This window comes from Solanum lycopersicum, chromosome 1, assembly GCF_036512215.1.
Source record: "Solanum lycopersicum chromosome 1, SLM_r2.1".
NCBI lineage: Eukaryota > Viridiplantae > Streptophyta > Magnoliopsida > Solanales > Solanaceae > Solanum > Solanum lycopersicum.
In genome coordinates this window covers 93089582-93104585 of record NC_090800.1, presented here as the reverse complement: position 1 = coordinate 93104585, position 15004 = coordinate 93089582, and the positions used below count along the sequence as shown (strand labels likewise).

General features: G+C 24.9%; 2 long non-coding RNA genes across 2 annotated transcripts; one reads left to right on the top strand and one right to left on the bottom strand.

Annotated features, from left to right (window-relative positions):
- Nucleotides 1-2590: 2590 nt before the first annotated feature.
- LOC138339109 (uncharacterized) lies at nt 2591-7000 on the bottom strand. The gene is made up of 2 exons (XR_011212164.1): nt 5871-7000; nt 2591-2951 (listed from the first exon to the last, which is right to left on the bottom strand). It is a non-coding gene; the product is annotated as an uncharacterized lncRNA (long non-coding RNA).
- Nucleotides 7001-13076: 6076 nt separating this feature from the next.
- Nucleotides 13077-13670, top strand: LOC138339130 (uncharacterized). Its single transcript, XR_011212174.1, has 3 exons — nt 13077-13338; nt 13422-13477; nt 13541-13670. It is a non-coding gene; the product is annotated as an uncharacterized lncRNA (long non-coding RNA).
- Nucleotides 13671-15004: the final 1334 nt, after the last annotated feature.

The window sequence follows — 15004 nt, the reverse complement described above, 5'->3', positions numbered from 1 at the left end:
GCATAACTATGTGTTAAATTTATACAAATTTATATATATATTTATAAAATCCAAAACAAAAAGACATAATTTATTATAAACTAAGGCCAAATAGTGACTAAAAAGTATTTTCGTATATCATGCATGTCTTCTAGAAGTCACCAAAGTAATTGTTTGTCATGAATAGGTAATTTCTTTGGATTATTAGAAAATAATTTTTTTTCAAAGAATTGTTTTCTTATCAAACGAGCAAATAATGACTTTCATCATTCACTGTGAAAAAATTAAATAATTATTACTTTTTAAATTTTCTTATTATTTGATCTAACTAACATTTAGGTCTTATTTATTTTTTATTAAGATTAGACCATCTAAATATAAATACACATCTAAATATTAAGATATATATTAAGATCTAGATATGAAAATTTTTAATAAACATCTTATTATTAAGATGTTGTCTCTGAAGCTGAACATTAAATTATATTGAGACGATTTGTTTTCAATATCTGAAAGTACATATGAAATTAAATGCTTTATCAATAAAATATTTTAAAAAACTCATTTTAGTAAAGTAGTTTTTCACATAGAAAATAATATTTTGAACATTTTTATCGTAACAAGGTAATATAATTTATCTATTAAGAATTTAACATTAAATTACATCATTAATATGACTATTCTATCTTTACACTCAAAAACTTTAAGAATCTAACATAATGCAATGTAAAACAGTTTATATAGAATAATAATATAATGTATATGAAAATATTTTATTTTATAATGGAAGTTTGTTATTGTTATCGATCAAATAATTAGTACTTTCTAATTCTCTGAAACTGTGCTAAATATTATATCATGAAGTGCTTGTCAATTCAAATATATTGATTAATTTATGAAAGTAAAAGACGTATATTAAGTTAGTAAAAATAAATGAAATTGATAAGCATGTAATTAATATTAATTAAATAAGAAAAAAAATATGAATTGTCATGATGTAATTGAATTAAGGAGTCTTACTTGTAAGTACGAATGGTGTTAAGAGTGTGTTATATATCTGATTCATTTATATTCAGACTCATTAAGAGATTTATAAGGAAATAAAACAAACAAACTTAATGAATTGAATCTGAATAATTAAGATTCATTCCTAAAAAATAAACATATTTAAAGAGGCGAATTTGATTAATTCAGATTCAGACCTCCATTAAGTGCAAACAAATGAGACCTAAGTTTACTAAATATTTAATATTCTTTAAAAAGTTATCAAATCACTTATTAATTTGTTAAATAATTATTAATTTTTAATATAGTCCTTCAAGGAAGAATTTTTTATTTACTCACCTAAAAAAATATCTCTTACCGTACAAAATATTCTGAAAAATATCTCCATTGATCTCTCTCCTTTCTTATCTGAGTTGCCTCTTATTTTTATTTAACTAGGAAACTTGACCGCACTTCACGCAATTATTAAATAGTTAATTTATTTTCATCAATCTTACAGTAACACTGTTATCTGCTTAACTATATTATATGAAGTCTTTATTAATTTTGTCTATTTTTTTATATTCTCTAATTAAAATAGTGCCAAAGTTAATTGTTATTTTCTTATTTCCTCCATCCCACTTTAAATAGGTCACCTATACTACAATTGCTCTCATTATTTATGATGCTAAAAAAAATCAAAACATTTTTTATTATGAAAATTCTACCCAAATAGAACTACATCTAAACTAAATACATTGAAGATAATTTTAAAGCAAAAGAGTAAACAAAAAGGAGAACTTCTATATTGTAAATATTTGAATTAAATAAAATAAAAATAACTTCCATATTACGAATAATTTGTTATTCTAACTTCATATATTAAATTAATTTAAGATAATTATACAAAGTATACTTTTATTTTGTGATTGGAAAAATTGAATAACTTTCTAAATGAAATATCAATAGTTAAAGTGATTTTTTAAGTAGAACATCAATAACTAAATGACTTCTAAATTTTTAAAAAAATAAAATGACTCTCTAATTAAGCAAACGACAAAAGAAATTAACAAAAAGAACAAAATACTAATAAAAATGAGTAGAAGGCCAAAGATTGAAAATAAAAGAAAAAACTTTTGCTGTTTTTATATCCTTTAATTAAAAATTAAGAGTAAACATAAAAGCTGAAAAAAAGTATAATTGATAAATTAGAAAAAAGCATATAAGGAAACGAAATTGTAGCATAAAGTTTATATTTAAGTTACTTTATAAATAAAATAAAAGACAATGTAACTTAATATGCTATATGTTATGAAACTATATAAAATTAGAAGAAGAACAAGAAAGTAGAGAGATGAGAAAAGACTTCTTATTTCTCTTCAATTATATTCAGGATTCACATATCTTCCTCAAATTTTATTTACAATGAATGAAAACTCTTTATTTATATTTATAGGGAAAACCTTATGTGGTCCCCAAGTAGGATTCCTAACTATATCCTAAAAAGACTCCACGTAATTAGACATTCACTATAATACAAATTGTTTATAACACTCCCCTTAAATGTCGTTAGATTATGTGACTCGTTAAAACTTAACTAGATAAAATTCAGTGGGAAAAAATCTAGTGTAGGAAAAAGAGTACATATATCTAAGAATACGCATTATGAATGCCTCATTAAAAATCTTACAAGGAAAACCCAGTCGGACAAAATCTTGTGAGGAAAAAAGAATATATCGCGTATTAACTCCCCCTAATGACAATATCAATTCAAAGACTAGAATCTTCGTTCTCCAAGCTTGTGCACCATCTTCTTGAAAGTTGTAGTTGATAGAGACTTGATGAATAAATCAACAATAAGATTACTTGAACAGACCTCTTGCATGTTGATATCACTATTCTTGGGAGCCCATAATGTAGGAAAACCTTGACGAAATATGCTTTCTTCTTTTTCCTTTTATGAATATTCCTTTCAGGATCAAAGATTTCTGCAAGTTCCTTATTTCAACTTGTTTAAGCAAATAATCTATTGCCAAGAATTTCAATTCTAGTCATCAACTTGCACAATAATATTCATATGCTCTATGCATTTTGAATTTATTTAATCCTTATGAGGATGATAAACAAGTTTTTCAAAAACTTGTATATGCTTTAGATTTTGAACCCATTGGATATTTTCATATCAATTTTGTCAAGTGACAACATTCAATATTAGATGTATGACATCTTCTAGTGCCTAGTTTGCAAGTCAATAAGCTTTACGCTTACCAAGATGCATCATTTCACTTTTCACTTGATAATTATTTTTACGCAAGCATGTTTTAATAGATATAGAATTCATATCCTCATAATCTTTTACAATATTTTGTGCTATTGTATCAAAGATATCGTCAATGATATACCATTTTGTATCGATTCACAATACGATAAAACTTATTGAGATCTCATCACTTCATTATTTTTAGGTAGCTACCCCTCTCAAGAGGTTTCATAAAGTGTTATGTTGTAGGCTCTCCAAGAGCACATTGTCTCCTTATTATGATCATTTTGATTCTTTGATCCTCCCACTTTTTCAAGGATTATTTTATTTAGAATTGATTAGTCTATCATACTTCATGCATGTCATAGACTTTATCCTTAAGGGACATTCAATAGGAGTATTTATAACTTTTGGTGTTGTTCTAGTATCCCCCTTATGTTAGACAAACTAACATGTATCTCAATCATTTGGAGAATCTATCTTTGTGCATCATTGCATATTCATTGATTATATACTACATACCAAAATAATCAAATGAAAAATATTTGGTCCTTGACCATAAATCGATTGAAAGAAAATCTGATCATAATTTATTGATTTGATGCATACAGTTATTTTTGTATGCGGTATCATATTTCAGATCAACACATGGAACTTTATTTTCACAAGCAATGATTTCACTATCTTTGACATTTAATGTCACAACATCTTGAGTATTTATCAATATTATCAAGATAAATTGTCTTGATTACATATTCTGAAATTGTGCTCTTAACTCAATTATTTTTGCACAACAATTTTTTGAATGTCAAACTACAGGTTGACAACAAATGCACGTGTGATTATTTTATAAATACATCTTTTTATCATGACACATGATAGGTGAACGGACCCATATTCATCTTTTTTATATTTCAAAATTTAGATATTTAATCTCAACATTAGTTGATCCAATCAACTTGTCATGAGAACAAACAACAAAAGAATTCTTGAAGAATTTTCTAGTTTTTCAATGTAAATGTATGTCCATTACTCAGTAGGCACATCTTTGGAATGACCAAATTATTCAGCCAACTAATAAATTATTAGTACTTGTAAACTCCAAATTTATCATGTCATGTACCTTTTTGCTTTAGTAAATTCTCAATTTATTACTATAATATGAGAAAAGTTCAACTTTAATACTCTAAGAGTACATTTTAAATATTCTTTTTTTCCTCAATTACTCTACCTCGTCTAAAGGTGAGTCGTGATTCCATCACTAAATATATTATTCTAATTATCAGAAAATTATGCATGTAATCGTATTATTCGTGCCAACATTTTTTACAAACATTAAGATGCGAGATAACAATCGACACACATGAAACCATCAAGAAAAAAACATCTATTAGGACCATTAAGTATCTAAACAATCCACTAGGTGGATGAATATGTACACAAATATTTGTATACGTTCCTACACTGCAGAGAATTCAGTCTCAACTTTCGTATATGATGGTCTCACAATTAACTTGTCTTGCTAACAAAGAGTACAAAAAAATTCACCATTTAAAAAAAAAATTCTTACATGGATGTCCATTTTAATTTTTCATAATTCGTTCAAACATTATAGACTAACGATGTCCTAAACAATTGTGTCAAACTAAGAAAGTATTAAATTAGTAAACTTCTTATTTACCATAGAATGTGCCTCAATTGCACTAATTCTTGTCCAATACAAGCCTTAAGATAAAACATGAAATTTTATTATAATAAATGTCTTCTTAGAGACATTCTTGGTGATACCACATCATTGACCAAAGGTTGCTATCTTTTTCACGTCTAGCATGGTGGCTTATCACCACATTCACTCTAAAAAATGAATCTGTCTTTTTACCATTTATCAAATGCTCTCATTCTTCATGAATGGAACACAATAATTTAAGTACATCAAATTTTGGTAACTTAGTACCTCATTCCATATTCATGTGCATCATTTAATCAATTGACTTCTTTTAGACATTTATGCACTGCTACATTCACTTTGGGGAATGGATATGCTTCAACGAGATATATTTCATGACTAATTTTATCAAAAACTCATTATTTCCCTTGTTATCATAATATCATCAATATGGTGCATTGAGTCTATAACCCAACGTCTTATGTCATAAATCAATGAGGGTCTTGAATCCAACATCTTTCATCACAAAGCATCAAGACTTTTGATGTCTTACCCTCTTGGTGCGATTGGACGTAAATCCATCGACTTATTCTTTTGGTGCGATATAACTTAAATTCATTGTCTTATCCACAATGAGGCTCAACCTCGAGCCTTTGAAAATAATTGCAATTTTATCACTTTGATGATCATTAATATGATTATATATTATAATTATACACAAAACTGAGATTAATGATTTCTTATAATCAACACTAGAAGTTAATAGATATAGTTTAATAAATCACCTACCTCATATAAAGATTGAAAACATATCTTTCACTAAATTGTGCTTATTTAATTATTAAAATAAATTAAGAAATTCTCTTCCCAGTCGGTTAAAATTAAACGTATAGAAAGTCTACAAGTCTCTTTAAATACTTACTTTAGATGGTACCTCCAGATCTGTTAGATAAATAATTATAACGTAAAGATAAATCATACCTTGAAGATATAAGAACCTTATTGCATAACTTATGCAAGATCTCTTTTGCACTTTTCCCGTCTTCTTCATAATTCTTTAAGAATAGCACAATCGTGTTGATCACGTGTTATGAAACTATATAAAATTAGAAGAAGAAAGTGGGGAGAAGAGAAAAGACTTTTTATTTCTCTTAAAGTATATTTAGGATTCATAGATATTTCTCAAATCTTATTTACAATGAAGGAAAACCCTTTATTTATAGGGAAAACTTATTTGATCCCAAGTAGGATTCCTAACCATATTCTAAAAGGACTCCACATAAAACATTTACTATAATACAAATTATTTATAACACTATATTTATTTTCTTTAACTTTTAAATGGTTATTATTTATTTACTATGTTTAGAATTTTCTGTCTCTTACCTTTTTCTTTTTTATTTCTTTCCAATTAATTTGATATATTCTTCTTTTAATTTTGTAATATCATTTAATATTCAATAGTTCTCATTCTTTGTAAATCAAAATGATAGAAAGAAAGAACTAATGCTCTGTAATGATCGTCATTCTTAATATTCACAATTTGACTGTTGATTTTTGATATGTTGAGCTTCTTTAATATATATATTTTGATAGATTTCGTAATAATTTTATTTTGATATATATATTTGAGTTTTTATAGACTTTAATTTACAAAAAGATATTTATAATTGATGATTTTATTTTTAAAATTCTAAGTAAGAACAGAATGATATGAGATTAAACATGACACTTACTTTAACGAAAGAATTTATCCATCAATATCTTAACATCATCAAGCACCACATTGTACACATATACTTTCTTTATCTTCAAAATATAGGGGAAAAAATGCTTGCATATTTTTATTTATTATTACACAATATACGTATATATAATTCTACATATCCAAATAAATTTTGATAAAGAAATTAGAAAATGACCTGAGAGTGATGATGTATTAATATCTTAGCATCACCCAGCATCACATTGTACACATATACCTTCTTTATCTGCAAAATCTAGAAAAGAAAAAATTACAACTTTACAGATTTATAAAATTTGATAAATAAATTAGATTATAACTGAAAACTATGATGAGAGTAATGATACATTAAACAGAAAAAACCCAATAATTTTCATAATGTATTTGAAATCTATAGCTAATTCAGTACTATTTATAAGATTAGTATTTCTTTTGTTGTTAATGTTGCAGTTATGTTAACGTTACAATTATCGTGGATTTTTAATGTCTTACTTGTACATTTAGTATTTATTAATGATTAATGATTTACTAGGTTTCATGAAATTATCGAGGGTGTTGAATTTTTTTACAGCAAATAAATGTCAATTTGTGATTTTTGATAGTGGGCAGAAAGAGAAAAACAGCTACATCACGTTACTTTACTACACATTAATTAAAATAAATTAATTAAATTATAGCCTTAATTTCAATCCATTTACATGTTAATTAATAATTAATTAGAATATATTAATTATTGTAGCCTTAATTAAAATTCATTTACATAAAAAATAGAAAAAACCTCCAAAATCTGAAAAATAATAATAATAAAAATTTCTTGATCATTAAAACATGTCACATCAGCGAAATGATATTCAGCTATATATATATATATATATATATATATATATATATATATATATATATTAATTGATTAATTTTCTTTTAATTTGTCCATTAACGTAAAAAAACAAAAGTTGGAAAGGATAGTTTAATGGAGGAGCATTAAAATATATAGACCCTCATAGTACTCATGTGACACAGAGGCGGACCTACACGGTAGGGTGGGTGTCCGTTTTATAAGCGAAGGTAGGTAGAATTTATGAATTCGGATGAATTAATTAGTTTTTTGTAAATTAATTTTTTGTGTTAAAAATTTTATATATATATATATATATATAGCTTCGCCTCTGACATGTGCTCCCATCAACTTCAAAAAATTAATATGTGTATATATATATATATATAACATATTTATCTTGAAAAACTAACATAAATTAGAATATTAATTAATAGTGCACCGGCGAGGAGCATAAAAGTGTCATGTTGGTGCTAGCTGAATTTTTCAATCATAAGATCATTTTTAAATTCAACTAGAGCCTTTTTTATTATTTTTATTTAAAGTTTAGCTTAGAGATCATATTTGGTGTACACAAACTCACGAAGTGTTTAAATTCTGAATTCGTCTCTGATGTGACACAGCTCTTGCGTACCAATATTGATGATAGTGAAATATTCGTGATATTCTATAGGAGAATTTTGAACTTTAAATTTTTGAAAATGATAAAAATAAATAAATTGTTGGAAGTGTTTCCCTTACCTAGTGAATTCGAACGTAAAAGTGATCTATAAAAGAAAGTTTAAAGGCAGTATTTTAGTTATTTTACATAATTTATCTCATTATAAATTATTTTGAGATTACTATTCCAGAAAGAGATTACTTATCTTAGTAGCAATTGTTAACTTAGGATAAATTATTTCAGACTTTTTGCAATCTACGAATTAAAAGACATTCACAAATTATTCTGAAACTAACTCTTCTTATTATCTATCACACCGAACAATCCTTAATAATTTATTTATCTAAACTTCTTAAATCAACTTATTTTAAAAAGTTTTATCTTACAAGTATTTTGCAAGAAAAATATTTTTGGTGAAAATATTTTATATTTAGACAATAAATTTAAAAAAGCGCTTTTAAGTAATAGTTAGTATTTGATAAGAAAATTAAAATTAAAATACCTCTACTTGTATTTTTCTCAAGAATATTTCTTTTAAAAAATTGTTCTTAAAGTATTATTTTTGGCTTTTGAAAAATATTTTATCATACAGAGTGTGTTTGGTACGAAGGAAAACATTTTTTTAAAAAAGTTTTTTTTTCATATATTTAATTTTGTAATTAAATGCACTGTGGGTCCACTCCAATCTCTATAAATTTCAACATGTGATAAATTGAGTTTATCAACAAGTGGATCTGCGAACGCCAGTTTTTCACAATGAGACAATTTTGATTAAATACTCTTTTTTGTCCAGCAACATTTTTTAATGGTTAACCATGACTTAAAATTATTATATTATGTGAAATTATTCTGGTTATGATAGTTTTGTGTCTGGGAAAGATTTGCATCATTTAGGAATTTTCTTCTAGATAACCAGTAAATTCAAATTGGGGTTTTGGTCATAAGAAATGAATATTTCAAAATTGAAATAAGAGTTAGAGTTGTGTTTGTTCTACTTTTTGTAATAAATATTTTAAATTTAAATATTACTTTTTTAAAAATTTAAAGTGATTGAAACATAAAATGTAATTTATATAAGTAAAAAAAGTAAAAAAATAAATAGAGGGTAAATTTGAAAAAAGAAAATTTACATAATTGAAAAAGAAAACGTATAAGTGAAAAAAGTAAAAATAGGGTTTTAGTAATTTTTTTTAAAATACAACTTCTTGTTATATTTTCTAAACAAACAAAAAAAAATTAACATATATTAATTTAACAAATATAATCAATAAAATATACACTGTCTTTGTAAGGTCAGGCATGTACTTCGCTTTGAGAATTTAATATAAAGTATAATTTGACTAATATAATTTTACTATAGCAAAAATATTAAAATTTAATATAACTTTTTAATTGAACAAAATGAAATAATATTTTGATATAGAATTGGAAAAAAATAACCAATTACTTTTTAATTATTTAAATTTATAATTAATCTTAAATATTTAATTTTAAATATTTAATTTTAATATACCCCTCAAATAATTATTAACAAAAAAAAAGTAATAATTAGATAATGAATTTCAAAATAAATTTACCCTCAAATCAAATAAGCCCTGAACAAATTATGTACTTTTGGTTTTTCTAGAACCATGATCGGGTAAAGATTTACCGAACAGAACAACCACTTAAAAGTTACGTAATTTTGGTTGTTCTAGAAACATAAATTGGATAAATACTATCAGCATTCAATGCACATTAAATTAGTAATTTTGTACTTAAAAGTCATATAAAATAATAGTAATTATGAATATATTAAATTAATAATTTTATTCTTAATAACTATGAAATGATTTTTAAAAAAAAATTTAACTATTTAAAATAATGAATTAGAATATAATAAATAAAAATAAATTATTATTTTTTAATTTGTTAAAGTAAATAACTAATAGAGACAATTAAAAAAATAATAAAAAATAGAGGAATACTTATCTATGCACTAATGCCGTGAGCTGTCTCGTACGGTTCCTCCTAAGAACTTGAAGCCCCCTCTCTCTAAATAGAAAAAAATGTATTTAGATATTTGCATGAAAATAGTGTGCGATAAACTTTTGCTCTTAGTTCGATAGATGCAAGGTCTATCATGCTTAGAATGATGTGATTTCGTCTTTGGTGATATATTTATTTACTTTTAAAAAAATTATGCGGTCTTTTTGCATAAATTTATTAAATTGAATATTAATTATTTTAAGTAGGCATAGTTGCAAAAACCTCCAGGAATAGGATATAGAAATTATAATCATGTCCATAACTGAAATATCAAAATCTCAATTGTCCTCCTCTTCAAATTTCTTTATTTGCATTATAAGTATTCACTTCTTTTTTTAAGCTTTCGTCACAAATGATAATAATGTTATTTATTATATCGAAAAGTATGGTGAAATAAAACATGTATGTTTATTTTTAATTTTAAAAAATAAAATTTTTGATTATTTAAATATATAAATCTTTGATAAAGAACAGTTTATGGATGTTATCAAACGTTAAAATTTTAAATTAGTCAAGTCAAGTTTTTTAATAATCATAAAATTATTTTTTTTTAAAATGCTATCAAAACCACTTCTTGTGGCCCATGACCCACTGCACGTGGAACGACTATTAACACACGGGCAAATAACTTAGGCCAATTGTTAAGGGGCCGTTTGGTGGACAGATACATTAGAAAATGTAGTGTACTTTTAACTCCATATATTATTATTCTTTCCGTTTCACAAAGAATGATTTAATTTGACTTGATATGAAGTTTAAAAATATAAAAAAGATTTTTGAATTTTATGATCCTAAATTAAAGTTAGGCCAAATATATAAAATTGTTCTTTGATCTTGTGACCGTAAACATGCCATATGAAAAACTAAAATAAAATGTTATTAAAAAAAAGAAAAGAGATTATTCTTTTTTAAACGGACTAAAAAAAAAGGAGGTCATTCTTTTTGAAACGGAGAGAGTAATATTTTATTTGATAAATTTTTTAATTCGTATATAATTTAATTAATATGTAAAAAATAAAAAAAAATTATGATATTAGTAAAGCCATGAACTTTTAAATTTTTATGCATGCATTTGCATGTATAAAGATATAATTATCACTCAAAACTTTTTTCGTATTTCTTTTACCATATTTGAGGAAAATTGGTTAAGTTAGATAATTTTGTTAGTTTTTATAAATTAGAAGATATAAACCATATTTTAAAAAATACATGTAAAATCCAATTATTCTTTTAAAATTTATGAACCAATCATAATTTCAATTTTGACAATTTAAAAAAAAAGTAACTTTTGTTATTTTTTGGAAATTTGTATACTTAAAAGAAAATATAGATTTAACATATTCAAATTAAAATATACAAACAAAATTTTAAATCTAACCTGAATTCAAAATATGTTCAAACTATAAGTCACGTAGCTCATAATTAAATAGTAGCCACCCACAAGGCCATTAAAATAAATAAATGGTAACTTGATTTGTAATTTGTCCTGAACTAGGGGAGTTAAAACTCATTTGGTCCCACGTGTGAATTTTTATCGTATCTTTTAAAATTACTTTTTTAATATTTGATCCCTCAATCTATAAAAAAAATCTTGGCGTTATTGTTCAATAATGTTAGTTTTAGTATTAGTACAATCAATAAAGACATTGATGATAAAGACTTTTTAAGGGTTCTTTGTTTAAGTAGATAAGCCATCAAGCATGGCATTTGGACAATGTTTTTAAAATGAAAAGAGTCTTAAGGTGAAGTATTTATTATCATTATTATTATTAATGTGATATTCTGGTTATCATGCAATATTTAACGCAACTTGACTAGGTTTTAGAGTGGTTATCATGCAATGTTTAACATAATTTGACTAGGTTTTTGAAGGAATCAACTATCTTTCATACGTCTAGATATTGAATAATCCTACATTAGGACACTAACCCTTTTCAAATTTTACTGATTGAGGCCCCGTGTTTCAAGATTTTGAATCATTCGAATTGACTTTTTTTAAAATAAAAAAAAATAAGAGGTTAAACTAAATGAATTTTAAATTAAAAAGTAAAAAGTAGGGGAAACCTATTTTTGATTTTGACTCATTTAAATTTGTTTTGAGTCACTTTTTACCTAGTCAAGAGTAAATTGGTTTATGTCATGTAAATTTTCAACAATTATTACTTTTACCATAATTCGGCTTGCAAAGTACAAGTTCATGTATCTGAATGCACAAGAGACATGCATCGATGATACATAGTGCCAAAATTATATGTAATTTGTTCTATATACATTTGTATCTAAGTAGACTTACATGTATTTGACTCTCTCATTTACTTCTCTTTTATTTTGCTAGCTTCTCTCTCTTTTTGTATTTGCATTTCAAAATGTATATGATATTCCAGATATACATATCTAGTGTAATTTGCATGTATCTAGAATACTCACTCTCTAGCTTGCCTCCCTCAATCTATCATCATTTCCCTCCTTTCTTACTCTCCTCTTTCTTAATATGTATTCCAGAGTATAATCTAATAGCAAAAATACATATATCTAGATATATCTGATTTGAAATATCAATTTAACAAGATAATATGTAATTTTTTTCAACCATAGAAAAAATTAATAAACATAATAAAAAATATTTGTGTAATTAAATAATCTTTCCAAAAAAAAATTATAGCCAATATTCAAGTAGCTCTAAATGTATTGTACTGGGACTCCCGTACAAACTACGTATGAATAATTGGCCCAAAAAAAATTATTTTGGGTTGGACCAGCCCATGCTATGCGCCTAACACTATTTTGTAGGGGCAAGTGCAAAGTTGTGTGTGTTTCCCTAATTCGGCATAAATTTGCAAACTAGTCAAAAAATTTAATATAATTATTAAAAATATTCATATTTTATAAATGTTAGTAAAAATATCAAAATATTAACATTTTAGAAAATATTGTGTATCTTAATTTAGACTCTATTTTATCTCACCTTAATTATATCTTTTCCAACTCATTTTCTATCATATGTTCTTTTTTAAAAAAAATATATTTCTCTCGCACTAATTTCCCTCTTCCAATTCTTCTTTCATCTTTCAACTCTCACTTCTCTTTTCCGTTCTTTTTCTTCAGAAATTGGAAAGTATATCGCTAAAGATATTCACAACAATCCTTGTAATTAAGATATGCATCTTCATTCGATTTTTAGGTTTGTTTACTATTTTTTTTTTGTTTAAATTTTTCAAATTTTTTATTTGTAGTTGAGTATTAAATCGACTTACTTTTGTTTAGGGTTTGAAAACCATAAAATCACTCTCTAATGGTCGAATCTAAGAGGATTACAAGAGGTATGCAACTTAATCAATAATTTTCTAGCAATTTTTCATCTTTTAATATATACGTTACTCAAGAAAATGTAGGATCCACTGCTAAAATAACAGAAGAGAGATGATCAAAGAGTTGGTGTTTGCATCTTTTTGTATCACTATTAATAAAAGTAAAAAAAAAAAAATGGGTGTAAAAGAATTCGAAAACTTGTTGAAGACCAAGTTGAGGAAGAAAAAATTTCTATTAGTTTGTTTTGCATTTATAGTTCTTTTTAGAATTTGGTATTCCTTCTCAATTTGTATTCAAATCATTATGTATGCTATCAATATTGTATTTATTAAAAATCTCATGTTGCATAGTTTATAAATCTTGTATTTGTCCTAAATCTGTATGCATCCTAAAGGTATGTCAGCTAGCTATGTATTTTATTTATAGGAAGAACAACTTTCTAGTAGTTTATTTTGTTTTTATAGTTTTTTCTTCAAATGAATCCTTTCTCAATTCGTATTCAAACCACTATCTATGTTATTAACATTTGTATTCATTTAAAATCTCATGTTGCATAATTTATTAATCGTATTTGTTCCTAGTTATATTAATCTCAAAGGTAAGCCAGCTAGTTATGTATTTTATTTAAGAATGATTGAAACAAATATTCTCGTATTCTTTTTCAATTTTATATTTCATTCTCACTTTTCCGTCATATTATTTTTATAGTTTATACACCATTATACAAAATACAATATAGAAACTAGAACGAATACAAATACAAATGGTATACATATTGGAATGAATACGATTTAAGCTAGGAAACAAAATTCTGAAACATAAAATAAATACACTGTGAAAAAAGTATGTCAAATAATAGATAAAACTATAGGTGTACAAATTTCTAAATTAGAAAAATTAAAATTGAATAGATAAAACTGTTAAGTATTATCATAAAGTTTCATAACAATAATTAGTGTAAATTGGATATTGAATTTTTTAATTTCGTGATTTTTATAACAATAATTGGTGAAAATTGGATATCGAAAATTTTATAGATGTGATACTTCTTTAATCCGTGATTTTCATAACAGTAGTTAGTGAAAATTGGATATTTATCTTGGTGAATAAAAGTGTTTAGAAACAAAAAATATTAAATTGGATATTGAATTTTTTTTAGAACAATAATAAAAGACGTGTTTTTTTAAAACATGGTGAAAAGGAAGAAAGAGATTGAAGTGAATGTATTTTGATAAATTGTAGATGAGACTTTTAAGGATTTGAAGAAATTCTCTCCCCTAACTTCCTCCGATCTATTATATAAAAATTGTATTTTTTTAAATAAAAACAAATAATAAAACATAAGTAAGATACATACCAAACTAAAATTTTAACATTTTACTAGAAAGTGTTGCTACTTAACCCTCTTAAATGTTAAAATATTCACGAAAAATTTTCCTTTTTTTTATTTATATCAATATGAGTGAACCTATAAAGCAATGGGTATATTACATGTTAATCTGCAGATTTATTACTATTTATTATGTTAATTTGATATG